Source organism: Prionailurus bengalensis, chromosome B4, assembly GCF_016509475.1.
Source record: "Prionailurus bengalensis isolate Pbe53 chromosome B4, Fcat_Pben_1.1_paternal_pri, whole genome shotgun sequence".
Lineage (NCBI taxonomy): Eukaryota > Metazoa > Chordata > Mammalia > Carnivora > Felidae > Prionailurus > Prionailurus bengalensis.
In genome coordinates this window covers 46,448,248-46,467,324 of record NC_057358.1, presented here as the reverse complement: position 1 = coordinate 46,467,324, position 19,077 = coordinate 46,448,248, and the positions used below count along the sequence as shown (strand labels likewise).

At 40.9% G+C, this 19,077-nt stretch overlaps 1 protein-coding gene across 2 annotated transcripts in view; it reads left to right on the top strand.

Moving 5' to 3' along the window:
- The window catches only part of GPR19 (G protein-coupled receptor 19), a 41,173-nt gene that overhangs the window by 14,313 nt on the left and 7,783 nt on the right, over nt 1-19,077 (top strand). Inside the window, exon 2 of one of the 2 annotated variants that reach the window (XM_043561943.1) lies at nt 3,318-3,474. The gene's annotated coding sequence lies outside the window, so the exon portion shown is untranslated. Of the gene's footprint in view, nt 1-3,317; nt 3,475-11,867; nt 12,594-19,077 lie in introns of those variants that run through there. The other variant, XM_043561944.1, reaches the window with a different exon arrangement.

Genomic DNA, 19,077 nt, shown 5'->3' with positions numbered 1-19,077 from the left:
TGGTGATGACCCCCCCCCCCCTTCCAGAATACATTTGCCTTTGCAGTTTGCAAATCATCTACAAACAACCTGTCCTCATTTAATAGTTTGAATGCCCATTTTGGTCCTTTACTGAATAGGTTATTTCATTGAGGGCTGCTCCTAACTATTATACTTTGCATTCATTAGCCGGCATTCTTTTGTAAAAAGAGCTTTGTTTTAAGAAAACTATTTTAAAAAAGTTTTTTAATGTTTATTTTGCTAGGGAGAGAGAGACAGAGCGAAAGCAGGGGAGGGGCAGAGAGAGAGACACACACACAGAATTGAAAGCAGGCTCCAGGCTCTGAGCTGTCAGCACAGAGCCTGACACAGGGCTCAAACTCACAAACTGCGAGATCATGACCTGAGCTGAAGTTGGACGCTTAACTGACGGAGCTACCCAGGTGCCCCTTAAGAAAACTATTTTAATAAATCTCTCAGACAGTTGGACAGTAGTTTGCTTTAGATTTGGTTTAAAGCAATCAGAAAGTTCATGATTTTTTTTAAGTTTATTTTTATTTATTTTGAAAGAGAGAGAGCATGCAAGCAGGGGAGAGGCAGAGAAAGGAAAGAGAGAATCCCAAGCAGGCCCTGTGCCATCAGCACAGAGCCCAGTGCAGGGCTTGATCCCACAAACCATGAGATCATGACCTGAGCCAAAATCAATTGTTTGATGCTTAACTGACTGAGCCAGGTGCCCATGTCTCAAATAATTTAAAGCAATCTTTTTAATTTCTCCTGTCAGAGGCCCTTAGTAGTGAATCACATTACAATCAATTGACAAGTAATTTTAGTCTAGTCCATTATTCACGATGTAGAATAGTATAGTATAGTGTGCCTGCTCTGGAGTCAGATTAAATAGTTCCAAATGCTTATTCCCACACTAACTAGCTGTGTAGTTTGGGGCACATTACTTATCCTCTTTAAGCCTCAGTCACTTCTATAAAACAAGAAAGTCTATAAGAGTACCTGTCTCATGGTTTGGGAGGAGGATTAAATGACATGTACTAAATAACTGGGACATGTTAAACATTAGCTGTTTTTCTTGTTGTTCTCGTTATTGTTATTGACTAAGAAAAGATAGATGATATCTAAGTCACCGTCCTGCTGGCTTTCTAAGAATTTCTTCAAACACCTATCGGCTTTCCTGATAAATGAATTTTCTGAAAGCTACAAGCATTAGAATTAGCCAAGTTGAAATTCTCTGTCTTATTTAGAAAAACTGGAATTAACCTGGCTCTTCTCCTAAAATAAAAGAAGTAAATACATCTTAAGCTGTGAATGTTGAGCCAGGAAGAAATTTTGATTTCTTGAAATTATACTCCAGCTTCCTTGTGCAGCCTCTTTTTTTTTTTTTTTTTTTTTAACAGAGTTTGCATTCCTGCACATTAGAAGTATTTCTGCCAGGGTTCCTTGGTGGCTCAGTCGGTTAAGCATCCGGCTTCGGCTTGGGTCATGGTCTCACGGTTTGTGGGTTTGAGCCCTGCATCAGGCTCTGCGCTGACAGCTTGGAACCTGGAACCTGGTTCGGATTCTGTTTCTCCCACTCTCTCTGCCCCTCCCTGCTCACACTCTGTCTCTCTTTCAAAAATAAACATTAAGAAAATTTTTTAAAGTATTTCTGCCCCCCAAGATAAATATCTAGAATTGCCATGGTAAGGACTCTGAGTTAGAAACAATCAGTTATATGCCAGCCTAATGACATAAACGTAGAGCTTGCTTAAATTCCTGATGGAGGTAGCCCAAATTCTATCCAAAGGATTGACTTTAATCAAATTTATTTTTATTTAATATCATTCAGCAACTCACATTCAAAAATATTTGTGCTTTCTCCTATAACATTGTAAAACATTCACAAATTGTTCCTTGTGTCAACAATCAGGTGTGGTTGTAAAGTTAAGGTTGTTAGGACTTAAGATGAATGGCTTCGTAAAAATCAGAAGTCCCAACCTGAGAAAAATATAGATTCCTGTGTCCTTCCCCCAACTCTGTGATGGCACTCCACAGTCACCCTGTGAAGCTGGCATTTTCATTCAGTTGCACCTAAATAGATTTTTAGGGAAAAAAGCAGAGGAGTATGGAGGGAGTTAGCATCACAGTGTCCATACTAATTTCTAGAATCCTTTTAGGATTTAGGGTCAGCAACAATTTAATAAGGAAAGGGCCCATTAGGTAAATTTGGCTCTGAAAATGCTAATTGAAAGTCCTCCTCAGCAATTCAGTCCTTTTTCCTCTTCCTTTCTTTAGTCAGCAGGGTCCCATGGTGACCGGTTCTGAAAGAAATCATCCCCTTCAGCTGTTACCTAGCACCATGGCAACAGGGACGTCAGCAAAGCAGGATAGACCCTGCACAAAAACAGTTTCTACTAGGCTTCCTCCCTGCTTCTCTAATTCAACCCTGCCTGAGGCCTAGGAATGGGACTAAGGACATCTTGATATACACACTTAAGAAATCCTGTGTGTTTCTGTGCTTTATTTTGTCTTGTTCATGAGCATAGATATATGGGTGTATAGTAAACTATGTTATGAGAATTTCCCCTCCCCCTAAAACATGGAGCATATCTAAAGGATGGGGATGGGTGATGGGATGGCAACAGGGAGGTAGGTACGCATGGGATGGCCTTGTAATGATATGTAAAAATTGTATTTATAAAGTAGCAATAAATTGATAGTAGAAAACATCAGGGCCCTAAATATGTGGTCTGACTTATATTTAGACACAAGACCTCAGGGAAATATTTTAAAAATATTTTTATTTACCTGAGAGTGAAGTAGACAAATGGCTTTAATGAACGCCGAAGGGGGTGCAATGCTGTCCTTGGTGCTGAACACTCAGTTGTCTCAGTTATGCTAAGTGGGTTCCAGACGGAGGTTAGGGAACACCTTGTCACATTAGGGTATTGATAATAAGAAAGAAAGGGGCTGGGAAGAAAGCATCATTTCCCTCACTACCAAGCAACTCTGAATGTCCATAATAAAACGTTCAGATGAGAAATAAAACAAAAAAAGAAAGTGGAGAAGGCTGGAGGTTTGGTTGAGTCTTTTCCTTTTCATATGGAGATTTTTGGTCAGAGCCAATCAGGTCGGAGATTTCTGCTGCTTTGCTCCTGAAAGGAAAAGTGGGGGAAGGGAGATAGAAGATGGCCACATTCCCCCCTTGAACCACATGATCCATTTCCCATGTGACACATTCCAGAGCCTTGGAAAGGATAAGGGAGGGGCACCAAGAGAGTGGGGCTGGGGGCGGGAAGATGGTTTAACCGTCAACCCAGTACAGCGTCATCTTGTCTTCTTACCAGGAAGCAGGCTACGAGCCAAGGGGAAGGCAGAGGACAGAAATGAATGTGTTCCCAAGCTTTCCTGGTGGTTTATGGAATTCTCCAAACTCCTATGCAAGGGTTATTCCTGACGGAGAAGACCAAAGGAGACCATCCCTGAAATCAAGTCCAGATGAAGGTATGCGCTAGGGATCCTGTGGTATCGCGGCTGAAATTTGGCTTAGAGAACATAATACCTTCTTTTTTCCAGGCAATTTAGAGATTTTTGTCATGGCTTAGATGTTGGTTAGGGGCTTTAGATTTGTTGCAGGTTTAGAAAAGATGCCTAGATAGTTCTGTAAAAGGAACAATTTACCAGAGTAAGTGCCTGTTGAAGAAAAATTGATGGAAATTTTGTACAATGATAATTAGTAAAACAAAGTACTAATTGATGAAAACGATTTTTTCTTTGAGTCCTGGAAAGAAGGAAAAAAAAATATTACTGAAATCAACTAGATTTCATTGTCATGGCAATAAAATCTTGTTTCCTCCCTTGCTTATTCTGTGCCCATGTTCCCAGAGGTTATTGGCAGTGGCTTAGGGAGCCTGAGCGGGCAGGCGTGCTGTTTCTTTGTGCTGTGCAATTGTCTTCCTTCTGATGTTCCTGATACAAGGAGAGCTTATGATTATTTCCAGCTCTGGTTTTAGATAGTAGAGTGCTACTGACTTCCCAATCTTACAGAATAACCATCAAGAAGGCTCCCAGGAAGTTCTCAAAGGAATCTTCTAAAGTTACAGGCTAAAATAATCTGCTATGTACTTAAATCTTGGTATCTTTGACCATTTCTACCTAGCACAAAGAGGGAAGTTAGCAAATTTAAATTTTATTTCATCTTTTAAAAAATACTTACAAAGTTATTGCTATGTGCAAGACATCATTTTAAGTACAAATAACCAGTCATTTAATCTTTATAATAACCCTCTGAGGGAGGTATTATTAGTACCCACATTTTGGTAATGAAGAAACTAAGGCACAGAGAAATCAGGGAACATTCCCAAGATCATACAGCTAGCAAACCCTAGAAATAGGGTTTGGACCCAAGGAAATTGACCCCAGAGTCCATGATTTTTAACTACTAAACTATGCTTCTTTCCTGCTTGTGTTATTTCAAATGATGTCAACAGTTGATTTGCCTACAAATTTTGTTCAGCTGATGCTACTAGAAGATCAAATTAGCTTGCCTGGCTAAAACAGATCCCCGGTGGAATCTATATTTAATCTTGAATTATCCCAACAGTCATATTCTGTACTCCCAAATAACCAGTAAGTAATTGCCTGTTCTTCTCTTCCCTTTTTGCTGTATAGATATTTGGTAGTAAAGTACTGTGTTACTATGGTGACCAAATGATGTCTAAAGGCAAAAAAAATCTAGAATTACCTCATGGTTGATTTTTTTTTTTTAATCGAACTGAACATATTTTCATCCTCTGAACCTAGTAATAAGACCAGTCTAAACATGTTATCTTTAAAAGGACTTAACTTGGTTTTCAAAATAAAACAAAGAGATTAAAAACTTTAGAAATTATGACCACAAACTACGGTATCAAACAGACTGGATTTATTGCTTTAAAATAATATTATCATACTTCAAGGTAATAACAGATCACTCTCTTTACAAATTATTTTAGGTTTTTAAGGGAAAAATAAGTTTTTCCCTTAACTTCTAGAAATTTCTGAAATATAAAGATTTCCTCTTTTTGGTCTGTGTAGTTTCCCTTTTGGCTCTTGACAGTAAATGATGACTGATCTCATACTTCTGTGCTATGGAAAAACTACGAGAAGTTACTAGGTCAAAGATACAAAGAGGAAGAGAAGGGATAGAAATCTAAAATTTGTAAAATTCTTCACTAAATGAGGTATTCCCCTTCAGGGTTTCATCGAAGAATACTTTGAAGAGTGATTGTGTCTCCTACGATACTGAACTTTAGTCCTTTATATTAAGCCTTGGATCCCTGCTAAAATCTATGTTTCCCTGGGACAAGTACCACTTTTACACTATTATAGTCATCTAAAATGAGCTCCTTGAGTGAAGGGACCATATCTTCCATCACTGGGTTTCTGGCATTTAGCACCAGGCCTGGTTTATGGTAAGCTCACACTATACATTTGCGAAAGCTCTGGAAGCTTTCTGCTAGAGCCAGTTTAGGGGCCCACGTCTATTTTATGCTGCATGTGCTTGTAGAGAGGACACTGAAGAGGTGAATGTGTAGTGGGAGAGAACTTAGCAACTACATATAGTCAAAACTATGCCTGAAATTTATATACAATAGTCAGGCTGACCCTGAAGCAGTAGCACACTAGAGTTCAAGAAGTATTCATAAATTCCTACCTGGGGATATCCAATCCCCCTGACATTTTATTTATCTTTAGAATGAGGTTCTCCTGATATTTTTATTTGTGTCTAGATATAGAGGCACCCTAATGGTCTCATTTTACTCTGATGATTTGCCTGGCATCATCTCCCAACACTGAAATAGTTTATCTTGGGTTGAGGCTGAATGTGATGAGAAGGTCAGTTCCTGCCCCAGGCAGGCCTCTCCTAATCAGCTGTGGCTCCCAGTCCCCAGAACATTTAGCCAAGAACTCACACGACTATAGGACTCCTCCCCCAGAGAACCCTGGGATCTTTAGTGTCAGAGTAGATTGGAGCCACAGTACTTTTCCCAAACCATGGCAGTTAGGACTTGAGTGCAAAAGATTGTCTCAGGTTATCTTGAAAGTTTGCTTAGGATTTGAATTCAAGTTAGCAGGATAACTAGGGTTTAAACAGTCATCCCTCTTGGAGTACCTGCCTGGCTCAGTTGGTAGAGAATGGAACTCTTGATCTCAGGGTCATGAGTTTGAGCCTCATGTAGGGAGTGGAGATTACATTAAAAAAATAAAAATAAAATAAAATAGTCACCCCTCTTTATAATATTCAGAGACATATCCTATTGTTCCCATCTAATTCAGTCATTAAGGAGAGGAAGAAAAGGTTTGTGGATAAACTTCTCCTCCTTACCGCCTTACCTCCAGTGTTACCTGCTGAGTGAGTTGTGCAGAAGAAAAGCCGTGCTGGAAGCACTGTACAGCCAGGCAAGTGCGGCATGCCCACCACACTCATGCAGGGCTTCTCAGGTAGGCAGGGCTGGTGTGCTCGAGAGGCTTAGGTTTGGAAACCTAGCTGGGCTTCCTACTCATCCCTCTCAAGTCTACCAGCTCTACTCTCCCAGCTGAACAGGAGAAGGTGGAACAGAGAGAGCAGAGAGGCTTTCCCTTAGGGAGAGGCCTTGCCAACCTGGAGGCTAGGAATGGAAGAGGAAATAGGAAGAGGGACACTGAGCCTGGGTGAAGGATATGAGAAAGTGAGACCGGGGCCCTGCCTCAGTCACAGTAACTTGCCCACTGCTCGTAAACCCTGCCAAATGAGTCAGGCCCTGCCAGCCAAATTACTGAATCCTTTCCTAGCATATGTGTATATAGGGAAGGGGAAGGAATAGAAGGAAGAACCAGAATATGGATGCAGCGTCTCCTTTATGAACCAAGGCCAAAAATGACACGAGACGGGAGGTCGTCTCTCTAAGAGGACAGTTTAAAAAGCAAAAGAGCGGCGCCTGGGTGGCACAGTCGGTTAAGCGTCCGACTTCAGCCAGGTCACGATCTCGCGGTCTGTGAGTTCGAGCCCCGCGTCGGGCTCTGGGCTGATGGCTCAGAGCCTGGAGCCTGTTTCCGATTCTGTGTCTCCCTCTCTCTCTGCCCCTCCCCCGTTCATGCTCTGTCTCTCTCTGTCCCAAAAATAAATAAAAATTAAAAAAAATAAAATAAAATAAAAAAATAAAAAGCAAAAGAGGCGTTAGCATGATGAATATATTTTCCTGTTTATGGAGTCATTTTTCCCTGGCTAAACTTTTAAAACGGTCATCTCATGGAACCTCTCATTCAGGATACTTTCCTAGGCACTGGATGTCTGTCATGTGTAATCCTGAAACAGACTCTGTGACATAGGTTATTAGCCCCAATTTCTGATCAGGAAATTGAAGCTCAGAGAGATGGACTAACCTGCCCGAAGTCCCACGCAGCAGATAGAGCCAGGATCTGAATTCTGTCCTCTTTCCACCATATCACAAATAAAGTTCTTTCCTCTGCATTCTTTAAAAATATAGTATATGTTTTTGGATATTAGGTTAGTATAAATACAGTTCTAGAAAATTTGGAAAATATGAAAACTATAGAACTGTAATGAAAATAAAAATCAGTCATGATCTTGCCACCTGGAAACAACCATTGTTACAATTTTGTTATATTTCTTCTCAGTCTTTCTCAATACATACAGTGATAACAAAAGTCAGTGTTTGTTGAACACTTGGTTTGTTCCAGACATTGTTCTTAGCTCCTTTCCTGCATCATTTATTTTATTCTCACAACAAATCAATAAGGTGGGTACCATTATTATCCTAATTTTATTGGTAAAAAACACTCAATAAGGACAAAAATGTTAAGTAACTTGGTAGAGGCTACATAGGTATTGAGTGATCTGAAACCCAGGCAGGTTGCTTTATAGCAGGGTTTCTCAACCTCAGCACTATTGGTTTTTGGGGCCAGCTAACTCTGTGTTTGTGGGGAGCTTTCCTACATTATTTTAGAATGTTTAGCAGCATACCTGGCCTCTACCTACCAGATGTCAGTAACACCCTCCTCCCCCAATTGTGACATCAAGAGTGTCTTCAGACATTGCCAAATGTCCCCTGGGAGGCAGAATTAACTGTGAACCACAGCTCTAAGAGCCCATGCTCCCAATCATCACATTATACAGCCTCTTCATATTTGAAATGTGTGAAGAGTCATTTTCTTCCACATCTAAGGAATGTAACACAACTTCCAAGTTTGGGTGTAGCCTATGAAACCTTTTGGAATGTCAGTGGCTTTATAGATCATGGGTAGGAGATTAGTTACTTCCAGAAAAATGCTCATTGGTAGACTTTTATAACAGGTTTATCATATTCCCACCATTGCCCAGTTGGGAGAATAACTATGTTTTTCTTCCTTATAGTCTTTTCTCTGGTTCTCTGTGACAGGCACCCTTAGCCTTCAAGAATTCAGATTTCAGGGGCACTTCGTTGGCTCAGTTGGTTAAGTGTCCGACTTCTGTTCAGGTCATGATCTTGCAGTTCGTGAGTTCGAGCCCCGCATCTGTGCTGACAGCATAGAGCCTGCTTGGGATCCTCTGTCTCTCTCTGCCCCTCCCCGCACATGCTCTCTGTCTCTTTTTCTCTCAAAAGTAAGTAAAACATTTAAGGAAAAAAAGAATAAAAATTCAGATTCCAGGTGTACATTTACAGTATATAGCATGCTCTTATCAACTGTGATGTCAAAATATATGCCAAGCAAAGGATATCTGTTGCAAATAATTGCTTGCTAATATATCAAATACCAAGATTTGCCAGTGATTAATTTTTTTTTCCAACGTTTATTTATTTTTGGGACAGAGAGAGACAGAGCATGAACAGGGGAGGGGCAGAGAGAGAGGGAGACACAGAATCGGAAACAGGCTCCAGGCTCTGAGCCATCAGCCCAGAGCCCGATGCGGGGCTCGAACTCACGGACCGCGAGATCGTGACCTGGCTGAAGTCGGACGCTTAACCGACTGCGCCACCCAGGCGCCCCGAATTTTTTTAATTAATTAGAATAAATTTAAGGATATCTACACAATTATTTTCTTTTCCACATGATTTCTTAGTTGAAGACTCAGTTTTGGAGTTATAGGTCAGGCTCGTAGAGTTGCACATAATTCTGGATACATCTGTAGGGGTGTGTCACATGTAAAAACACATTTGTCACATCTGTCTCTGAGGAAGAAAAGCTAAAAATGATTGGTGTAGGTGACTTGGGTCAACCATGGCTGATGTACAGAGAGGATTAAAGTATGAACCAATGAGAAATGATAGCATCGTTTTAACTTATAAAATGTCTAAAAATATATGGTACTAAAATATGTATTAACCATGTGAAAAAAAGCAAATACATGTCAAACATATTTTCAGTGACAGCTGGCTACATATAGTTGCATAATTTGTCCATGAAGAATGCACATTAATGCAAATTCAAATCTAAGTTCTGCTCCATGAACTTAAAGGTTTGCTTTCTTGGAAAAACCCTGATTGAGGACAAAATTTACCCAGAGTGTTGATGTTAATTTGATGTGAAACAGAATATAAATGCTTCTGAAAAACAGAGTTCTTAGTAACTCTGTTCAGTGTTTGCACTCAGTTCTTAAGGAAAACCATCTTCTTTTCAAATGACTGTAAATCGCATCTACTGTATCGTTCTGTGCTTTGAGTGTAATGTGTCTGGTCTTTGCCTCCTCCTTCTTTCCTGAGTTTCACTAGAGATTTTAATACTGAAATCCAAGCTTGAAAATGAAACTGAACGCTTACCTCCAGAACAACTGCTCGCCTCTAACTCAGTGAGCACACAGCAGCTATTCAAAAACCGTTTGCTGCAATGAATTACATTGAATTTGGGGAGGTGCAAATCCCTTGGCCAAATTGTTTCCTTCAGAATTCGAAAGATTCCATACTGGGAAGAGAGGTGTGGGAAATTGGTAGAGGATGCTAGTAAGTTCTTCTCCCCTCCGAGAAGCTTGGTTTAGATAGAATGGAAGGCAAACACATGTGGCAGGTCCTCCCTGACCCATCACTTCTTGCAGGGAATCTTCAAGAGGTTGCTGGCTCTTCCAGGATAATTAGTGGGGCACCTGGGGGTGGCAGGAGCAGGGTGCTTAGCTGGCCCATAGGGGAAATTCATCTCTTCTTTGGAAACCCATACTGTTCTTGGTTATCAGAAGCTCACAGAAGCCTCAGCAGCCCTAACCAACTTCCCTCTCCTCCCATCAAAATGCCCTCTTGGGATGAGCTCTCTGCCGGGTGAAAGTAGTGGGTTATATATTAAATGAATGTGTGTTGTTCTTGAAACGTCTATCAGTTTTAGTTCATTACACTAAAAGGAACTTAGAAGTCATCTAGGCCAACTCATTGATATTGTAGACATGGAAATGGAGAGTCAGAGAGATTGATTTACTTAAGGTCCTTACAGGGATCTAAAAATAAGACCTGTTTCTCATGACTTTCTGTTCAGTGCTTATGATCAGAATCAGAGCCCTGGTTTCTTAGTCCCTGGTCCAATCTTTAAGGTAAACTACACTCTTTAAGCTTTTCAAGGTTTCTACTAATCTAGATGCTGGTGGGGTAGTGGAAAGTGGTAGTGTTCACACCCAGTTATCTAAGAAATGCCATATTGAAAAAGAATAAAAGAATTCAGATTTCAGGTGTACATTTACAGTATATAGCATGCTCTTATCAACTATGGTGTCAAAATATATGCCAAGCTCCTATTATTACTGCTCAACAAATTAACACAAATTTAGTAGCTTAAGATAATAGCTATTTATTATGTCACAGTTCTGCAGGTCAGAGGTCTGAGTGGGTTGGCTGGTTTCTTTGCTTAGAGTCTCACAAGGCTGAAATCAAGGTGTGGACAGGACTGTGTTTCTTTTTAGAGGATGATTCCCCTTCCAAGCTCTTCTCAGTGATTGGCAGAATCCAGTTCTTCTGGTTGTAGGACTAAGGTCACATTTTCTTCATGGCTATCAGTTGGGGACCATCCATCACTCCTAGTGGCCTCTCTCTGGTTGTTGCACGTGAGCCCCTGTATCTCAGAGCCAGCAACAGCATGTCTGCTTCCTTGTCATGCTTGGAATCATTCTCTAACTTCTTTTGCCTCATCTGTCTGTCTTTTTTTTTTTTAATGTTTTATTTATTTTTGAGACAGAGACAGAGCATAAGCAGGGGAGGGGCAGAGAGAGAGAGACACAGAATCTGAAACAGGCTTCAGGCTCTGAGCTGTCAGCACAGAGCCCGACGCTGGGCTCAAACTCACAAACCGCGAGATCATGGCCTGAGCTGAAGTCAGACGCTTAACCGACTGAGCCACCCAGGTGCCCCTCATCTGTCTGTTTCTAACCAGAGAGGATTCTCTGGTTTTTTTTGGTTTTTTTTTTTTTTTTAATTTTTTTTTTTTTCAACGTTTATTTATTTTTGGGACAGAGAGAGACAGAGCATGAATGGGGGAGGGGCAGAGAGAGAGGGAGACACAGAATCGGAAGCAAGCTCCAGGCTCCGAGCCATCAGCCCAGAGCCCGACGCGGGGCTCGAACTCACGGACCGCGAGATCGTGACCTGGCTGAAGTCGGACGCTTAACCGACTGCGCCACCCAGGCGCCCCGGATTCTCTGTTTTTAAGGGCTCATTCATTTATGAATCTCTTTTGCTGTGTGGCATGGACATCTTTGGTGGGGGGGGGGCGGGCATTTTGCCTCCTACATATATTATTTCCTTTAAATAATGGCAGGGCTCCATCCTACCAGGCTAAGTGCAAAAGTCAGTGACAAACTTGACTGGGAGTGGGAGTCTCTTTCTCTTCCTACGTCCTGGGGTTCTTACAGCAAAATGTATGGGATGGTCGCTCTAGCCTTGGATCCCTTCTGATTATAGCAGAAATGTAATTATGATCTGGGCCACAATGTGTCCTTGGAAACTGGTAGATCTGTGTTGGTACCACCCCTGGGGCAGTGGACTTTATTCCCAGCTAGAAACTCTATGCCTTGAGTCCACCCTGCTAGCTGCACTCCTCTATTACCACTTGTCAGTGGGGAGCAGTAGGGAAGTGAGTGCAGTGGGGAAGTGAGGCAAGGGTTCCAGGCCAACATTGTTTTTTGTTTTTTTAACAACTTTTTCATATACCAAAACATTCCCTCATATTAAGTGTATAAGGCAGTGATTTTTGTTGTATTTACAGCATTGCACAACCATCACCATAATCAAATTTTGGAACCTTTTCATCATTCCCAAAAGATCTTTTGTGGCCATCTAAGCCTGCCTTTCACATGACTCCAGGGGCCACAGCCACATCCTGGTTCAGCCATCCTTGTTTCTGTCTCCTACCCTCTTTAGAAATCCCGTCAGAGAACTCAGCCTCCAGAAAACAAAAGCCAAGGAAACAGTGTTGTCTCAGGCCCAGTAATACAACTCTCCTGCAAAATAAGGCAGAACTTAGGGTCTGGGGTCATTCTCAGAAGGGGAAAGAAAAAAAAATCTCAGCAAAGAGCACAGCACAAATCAATTCTCGAGTGACTTATTATCTTGCCTCCGTACAATGCGGTGGAGTCTTCCAGTTGCAATTATCAATGGGCAACACTGACTCCGTGGAACAGTGACCTGCAGGTGAGTGAATCAGGCCTCCTCTTTTTCCCCTCCTCTAGGCAGAAATGAAGGCATTCTTTGCTCCCTGCTTAAATGACCAGGTAGGGACATATTGTGGAGTGGGATAGGCGAATAGGGGGATGAATCTGGTACAGAGTCAAAGGAAGTTCCCGGATGCACTTAGGCCCTCTAGGCCCCGCTTACCCCTTTTTTCTCTCTTTCTTGTCCCCCACCCCCTGTGAGATAGGTTTTTTTGACTGCAGAGAAATCTCAGTTGCCTCAAGGAAAACAGCCTATCACAAGTACTAAGTCCAGGCCTTAAAGAGCCTGAAACATTGTTCAAGATCTGGAAGGTAGCTGGGGATCCAGGGCAGCTTAGGGACTGGGTTTTCTTGTCTTGTCATCTGTCTGCAGCAGGTGTCCTAGGGAGTCTACTAGCAATGGCTTGTTCTTCTCTGTCATGGCTGCTACCGCTTCCTTTGGTTCCCCAACCACCCAGCCCTAAAGAAGGTCCTCCTACCGTGCTCTGCTCTTTTCTTTCACAGAACTCACTACAACTTACTGGTTTTATTTGTACTTATTTATTCCTCTTCTCTCCATCCCTCCACAGCATAGTCGTAATTAGACTGTGAACTTCCTGAAGGTAGGGACATGGTTTTATTGGTCATTGTATACATAGTTCTTAGCACAGTACATTCTGGCGCATAGTATGATCTTAAAATGGATTTATGGAATGATGAATGACTTAATGAAAATGGGCAAAGAATCTCAATAGACATTTCTCCAAACTTATCTATTTATCTGACAACTGGATGTCTCTACTTGGGTATCTGCTAAGAATGTAACTCACCCAAAATAGAATTACTGATTTCCAGATCCCCAAACTTTTTCTCCCTCCCCCCCCCCCCCCATCGCAGACCCTCAAACCTAGGAGTCATCCCTGTTCCCCTAACCCCATCACACACCAGCAGATATTCTTGGCTCTGTCTCCAAAATATTTTCAGTAGCCATCTACTTTTCTCCACCTACATTGCTACTAGGTCTAAGCCGTCATTATTACTTACTTAGCTTATTGTAACAGTTTCTTAACTGGTGCCCCCACTTCTCTCAGCCACCTACACAGCAATTAAAGTTGTATTTTTAAAACATAAATCAGGTCATACTCCTATCACTCTTTTGCTTAAAGCCTGCAGTGAGTCTCATTGCAATAAGAATAATATCTGTGCCCTGCAATGCTATATGTGATTTAATCCACTGCCTACCTTTCTGATTATATCAGGTACCATTTTATTCCACATTCATATGCTCCAGCTACATAACAAGCTTATTCCTGCCCCAGAGTCTTTGCACACATTGCTTCTGCCTAGAATGTTATTCTGACTTTCCTGTGGCTGGCTTGCCATCACTGGAGTTTCAGCTGTAGTATCACTTCTTCAGAGAACTGTTCTCTGGCCACTCCATCTAAAATAAGACCCTATGTTACAATGATTTTAGAGGCAAGTAATAGAAAACTCAAAGGGGATTAAAGCCATACAGAAACATTGCTTATTTGAGAAGCCTAGTGGTGGCTGTTCTAACATTACCTCAGTGTCAGGACACTGGGTAATATCTTTTTGAGTCTCAGGACTTCCCCTGCCCTTATTACTGGGTGATAAGATACCACCCAGTGCCCCGACCTCTTCACATGACAGTTTACAAAGGTTAAGAAGTAAGGGGCAGCCAGGCCCACAAGATAGAACACTTTCCACATGCCTCTTTCCTCTTATCAAGAGAGAAACATTTTCTCAAGAGCTTCCCAACACCCACCTAGAGATTTCCTCTTGTCTCAGTGCCAGAAGCAATGATGGTGTAACCATCCCTAGCTGCAAGGGATGGCAGAAAGTGGTTATCTTGCCTTTTCAGCCTCTTGAGAGAGGAAGGCAAGGGAGAAGTTGGGAATGGCCATTGGGTAACCAACCAGTCACGTGCCATCCCATTTTTCATGGATCCTTGGTCCCTCATTTTGCTTTATTTTTCTCCCTAGTACTAGCCATTTCTTTACTCTTTATGTATTTGTTTAGCTGTAATTTGTTTTCCCTACTAGAGGTAAGCTCCACAAAAACAGGGACCTTGTCTGTCTAGCTGACTTCTATATTTTTAGCAATTAGCACAATCCTGGTTCATATTAAGTGATAAAAAATATTGGGTAATTGTATAATTGAAGACTATTTTGCATATACCATTGTAAGAAAATAGTCATTTCTTAGGGTGATGTTTCTTGATATCCCCCCCCCCCCATTTTGTCTGACTTTATAGATTTTGTGTGAACAGTAGAGAGAGGGAGAAGTTCAGTATTATTAACCCCGGAGCTGCATCCCTCCTGCACAGAACTTTACTAAGTGGCAGTGGGGTGAGAGAGATTGGCTAGTGTCCTTTATATGCACCTATAGTGAGATGCCAGGGTAACCTAACATTTTCTCCTGCAACATTGTTTGTAAAGAATTTGGGGAGGACTGCAGCTCATGACCAACAGAAACGTTCATGTGGGGTAGAGCTTGGGTTCCTTTCTGTTATATTCTTTTGGGTGTGACATTTACTCCAGTGCTAGCCATCCCTACACAAAACTGTCAAGTAGGTGCTTCTTCACTTTCAGCCTTTCACCCTTCACCCACTCCCTCCCATAATGGCACCCCATCTTTATTCTCTCAGGTGTGACTGTCCTCAAGACTTTTGTTTTGGCATCTCTTCTTTTTTCCTTTCCACTAAGATCATTGATCTCAGAGATAAAAGGGGTCTCTTCTGCTTATAATAGTAAAAATATTTACTCTTTAAGAAGCATTTACATTTTAATAGGGACCTTGGCTTTAAAAGAATGATGCTCTAATGGTAAGAGAAGTTGAGAAAGAAGCTTTCCTCGTTCCCAGAAATCACTCCAAGGATGCTGACTCTGTTTATTTCTGATATTTTAGAATTCATGTGAAGGACAAAGAAAGGTAAAGGTGGTAGAAGAGTAATACAGGTCCATGGACAGCCAGTATCCAGACACAAAGATGGTGTGCCCAGGCTGCTCTTAGGACACTGCTTGATCCCAGGCTGGAAACAGATTGAAAGGCACAGAGCTGAAAATATTACGGAGGAATATTTATATGTTATATAACATACAATAGAAAAGGGGGAAAGGGCAGTAGAGAAAATTCCAGGTTAGTAAGCATGTGATACTAGGGGTCTCCGATGGTGGAGGAGAAACTGTTTCACTGGAAATATGAGGTTCTTTTGCAATTATTCAGAATTACTTAATGGAAATAATTTAAGTGGAGTGGATTTCACATGTTTTTGAGAAAGACATTCAATTCATTGTATTACATATTTTGGTTTGAAGTATAGAAAAAGGTTTTATTTGGCTAATCTGTCACTAAAAAAAATCATGCCCAACTTGGAGAAAGGTTGTGTTGATTTATTTGGATCTCAATGATTTTTCCCTTAGAATCAACAATGTGAATAATGATTAGGTGCCAAGGCCCCTCTGCAAAAGCCATTCACTCTTAACACAGTTAAATTATGTGACTGATGTTAGTATTATCACTACAGTATGAGATGTGGTTACTAAAATTTGCTTGTCATATGGCTTTTGAGACTTCCATGGGCCAACAGTAGTAAGAGTGCTAATTTTTTTTTAAGTTTTAAAAAGTTGATATTTAAGTTCTGTTTAGTTAACATACAGTATAATGTTAGTTTTAGGTGTACAGTATAGTGATTCAACACTTCCATTCATCACAAAGTGCTGATCAGAAGTGCACTCTTTAATCCCCCTCACCTAGGTCACCTGTCCCTCCGGCTCCCCTCTGGTAACCATCAGTTTGTTTTCTATAGTTGAGTCTTTCTTGGTTTGCCTCTCCTTTTTTCCTCTTTGCTCATTTGTTTCTTAAATTCTATATATTGTGAAATCATATGGTGCCTGTCTTTCTCTGACTGATTTACTTCACTTAGCGTAATGCTCTCTAGCTCCATCCTTGTTGCAAGTGGCAAGATTTCATTCTTTTTTATGGCTGAGTAATATTCCATAGTGTGTATATACACATCACATTTTCTTTATCCGTTCACCTATCAGTGGACACTTGGGCTGTTTCCTTAATTTGGCTATTGTGATAATACTGCTATAAACATTTGGGGTGCATGTATCCCTTCAAATTAGTATTTTTGTATTCTTTAGGTAAATGCCTTGTAGTGCAATTGCTGGATTGTACTAGTTCTATTTTTAACTTTTTTAAGAACCTCCATAAGAGTGCTAATTTTTTAAGCACTTGCTATGTGCTAGACACTGCATTAGATCATGTATAGACCTGCACAAGGATAAGGCTTATTGACAATTTTCCTCATACTAGGCAGATTGGTTGGTATTAGCTCATTTAACTCCTGTGCATATATTATCTCATTTTATCTTCATAATAATCAAATACGATAGGAATAATTATCCTTATTTTACAGATAAGAAAACTGGAGTTCAAGAAGGGTTAGATCATTTGTCCCGGGTCACACAACAACTTAGTGAGCAACAAAGGTGGAATTTACACTTGAGCTTTCTGACTTCAAAGCCTTCATACATGTACGCTTTGCAATATTCCTATATTGTGAGATGAGAAGATTTTCAGCACAGGATTATGTTCTGGGTGTAGGTTTGCCAGATTTAGCTAATAAAAATATAGGATACCAGCTAAATATTATATGGGATATATCTGTGCTAAAATATTGTCCTTTATCTGAAATTCATCTTTTACTGGGGATCCTGTATTTCATCTGGCAGGCATATCTGGGTGGCACATTGTGAGAACGTGTCTTATCCTCTCTGGTTTTTTTGTTCCCCCACCACAGTCATGCTGGTGGCTACCTGGGCCTTATGTAGTTCCATAAAGCACTGAGCTCAGTGTCCACACCAAAGCCATAGCTCAGAGCCAGAAAGCGAGATAACCATTCAGGAAGCTTCTGAAGAGCCTGTGTGGCCTCCTTAGCCATTTGTAAATTCAGGGATGTAAATTCAGGACTTCAGGGTATGTTGCCCTGTAAATCCTGCCCTACCGGAGGCAGTAGGCTGGTAAATGTTTAACATCTAGTTGAGCAGGAGAAGAAAAAAAAAAAAACAAAACCTGATTTGTGGTGTTTGTCAGTTTCCATGGTGTGAATATTCCTGCCAAGGCTGATTTATACCAGCATGATGTCATTGAACTTGGAGTTGCAAAGAAATGTGCACAGCTGGCTCTGGGGAGCTCATGCAAGCCAGTCACCCACTACTGTTTTGGGTATTTCTTATTTTCACATATACAGCCTACTAACAATGCAAGGTTTAAGAGCAAATATCTACCACCATGGTATTTTCTAAGTTACAAAAATTAAAATTTAAAGGAGACATTTCCCTACTTGGGGCACTACCATTGATCAAACTTTTCCTCACTTTCAGTTCAAACGGGTTTAGAGTTCTGCTTTCATCCTGTGTTTAAAAGCCAATAATGGTTAATCATGTGTTATAATGAATTTCCAATCATCTCACATTTTTCATTCTGAAGAAAGGCTGTATTTCCAGACCAACATGTCTTACTGTACTTTTGATGCCAAGCCTCTGTGCAGTATATGGTGGGAGTGATTTTTTTTCCCCCAAATGTTCACTATGTCACATATTTCTGAGCTAGCATATTGAACAGATGTATCTGTGGGTAGGCAAGAGGCTGTGGCGGAATAATTTTACATTCCTGTGTTTGAGGAGTCAAGAAAGACCTATCCATGTACAGCCAGTGTGAACCTCTGAATTCAGATCCAGCCTTTTGTGGCCTCCTTAGGCATGAAGCCCTAGTGGTGGTTAAGAGCATGGGCTTTGGAGTGAGGCAGTCCTGGGGTGACTACTTTATAACTATATGATCTTGGGGAAGAACTTCAGTTTTTTCCATTTGTGAAACATGGCTATTACCTACCACAAAGGGCTATGTGTATGAAGTACCTGACATATAGTAAGCACAAAATAGATATCAATTCTCAGTGGTGTTAATACTGTAACTACTGTCATAATTGTAATTAGTCTTACTGCTCAGTAGTAAACAACCTTATCTTATGTATCTGCTTTGGTCCAGCAGAAGCTTACCATGGTACAAGAAAATGTCTCAGGTTGGTTTTTTTTTTTTTTCCCCAACCAAATCATGTAAAAAAAAAAAAATTCAACATTATAAAAATTCTAGTTTGACATTAAATGTTTAAACAGATTTCAGAATAAAAATGGTCTTTCTCTATTGTAAGAATGCCTGTGAATCTTTATAATTCCATGGGGGAAAAGAGATCAGTTGTTAGGGTTCTTTGAATCTAGAAGCCGAAGCAGCAGTTGATGCTTGGCAAGGAATGGCCCCTGGTACAACCCTGAAGTAAACCAAGTTTGTCAGCTGTGTGCCTCTGTTCCTCTTTTGGTCCTTTTGTTTGTTTCTCATCTTTCATGCATTCATCCACCTATCAGTGTGATTTTCAAAAAGCTAAAATCATGACTCACTCT